The sequence below is a fragment of the Papio anubis genome, unplaced genomic scaffold (assembly GCF_008728515.1).
Source record: "Papio anubis isolate 15944 unplaced genomic scaffold, Panubis1.0 scaffold4825, whole genome shotgun sequence".
In the NCBI taxonomy this organism is placed as follows: Eukaryota; Metazoa; Chordata; class Mammalia; order Primates; family Cercopithecidae; genus Papio; species Papio anubis.
Genome location: NW_022165020.1, coordinates 1 through 1,812, shown reverse-complemented (window position 1 = coordinate 1,812; position 1,812 = coordinate 1). Strand labels below are relative to the sequence as shown.

At 48.6% G+C, this 1,812-nt stretch overlaps 1 long non-coding RNA gene across 1 annotated transcript; it reads left to right on the top strand.

Moving 5' to 3' along the window:
- Nucleotides 1-6: 6 nt before the first annotated feature.
- Nucleotides 7-1,283, top strand: LOC116273245. Its single transcript, XR_004181661.1, has 2 exons — nucleotides 7-103; nucleotides 227-1,283. It is a non-coding gene; the product is annotated as an uncharacterized LOC116273245 (long non-coding RNA).
- Nucleotides 1,284-1,812: the final 529 nt, after the last annotated feature.

Genomic DNA, 1,812 nt, shown 5'->3' with positions numbered 1-1,812 from the left:
AACGAGCACGGCAAACTCCCGACCTCTTCCCAGAACCCTGTTGAGGAGCCCGGTCCAGGAGCCCCAGCCCCCCAGGAGACTGGGGATGCCCACAAGCATGGCGGTGAGTAGAGCCCTCAGGCGGGGCGGGCAGGCAGGAGCGGGGTGGGGGGGGACGGGCGGGGCTTGCACTGTGCTCAGATCCCCCAGTCACTGTCTCCAAATTCCCAACTCACTCTCTCCAAAGATCTTTGTGAGGTGAGCCTCAATGACATCGAGGAGCCAGCTCACGGAGAGGCCACGGAGGGATCTCCCCACAAGAACCCTGCTGCACAGACCATCACGCAGGAGCACCAGGAGCACCCAGGCTTGGGCAGGAACCGCTCTGTGCCGTTCTTTTGCTGGGCTTGGCTGCCCAGGAGGAGATAAACATCACCATCATCAAAGAGCTGCTCAAGACCTTTTTAAAAAAGAAAGTTACGGGGTTAATCTCCTACACAATTCATTTCCTTCATTTGAATGATTATTTGTGTTTCTAATTTATAGTTAAGTTTATTTGTAAAAAGTTAAAAAAGTGGGTCTCTGTGCCTTTCACTGAGGTTCACTCTGGCATCCTTTAGCATTTTTCTGTTTTAATTTCATAATTGTAGGTCATTAGCATGTATATTGAGTTTGCCATTATGTGGTGGGAGTTCAAACACACAAAGACCCACTGTTTGCACAAAACTATTGTCGCTGGTTTGGAATAGGCTGCCTTGCTTTTTCAATGTTATTGCAGCATCTATGTTCATTACAGAATTCAGATAAAATTTGCTTATGTTCTACTATTGTTTGATCTAATCTTAATCACAGTGAGCTCTTCATTAGCTCAATATGTGGTTTACCTGCAAGTGTCACTGTTGATTACTTTGTAATATGCCACCTGAGTGTCTGGATGGCGGGAGGAGGGAAACAAAGAACAAAAGAGACTAAGATGGCGTATTTCCGGGTTCTTCATCACCAACTTTCCTGCGCCGGGGAAAGACAGAGGTCAACTGCGCAGGCGCAACCTGATGTCCGACCAAGGAAACCGAAACCTACCTGGCCGCCCCTACCACACGGCCGGACCCGCCCATGTCCGGCCTACTGTCCTCCCACTGCCAGGCCCAAGACATAAAGCCGCTCTGGGCAGACAGGCAGCGCGAACTTCTTCCACCCCTCCTCATATGCGGACCCAGGAACTTCGCCCCAGAATGCCGGAGACCCGTGAACTTCGCCCTTTCTTCCTTCACATTGGCTAGCTAATAAAGTTTCTTTTTACTTTGCCTGCTTGCCTTTTCTCTGGCGCCTGCTGTGGTGGTCGCACAAAACAAATCAGTGAGTACTGACATTAGAGTTGTTTAAAGTCCAAGAACTGGAAACAGCCTTTCCCCCATTTTCGGTGTACTGGTGATGGGAGTAATAACCTTTTGGGGAGCTTTTTAAATCTCACAGAAGAGGACAGTGGCCTGCTCCGGCAGGAATGTGCGGGATACAGTGTGTTTCCTTTGTTCCGGTGCCAAGAATGAGCGCTGTACTATGGCAGTTCCCTTAGGATTCGTGTGTGCTCTGGGCTCATGAAGATATTGCATCAGGAGCTGCAGCAGTTGTACTCTTCTGATGACCTAAAAAGGGATTATTTCTGAGGAATGAAAGGCTCCCATCATTGACTGTGGATGTGCAAAACCTTTCCTAGCTTAGAGCATTGGTATCTGTAATACATTTGAAAATCAGAGTTCATGTTACCTGTGTTAATCACATGACTACATGTCCCAGTTCACAAAAGGGTGCTGGCTGGCATTCTTCTTAATGTAT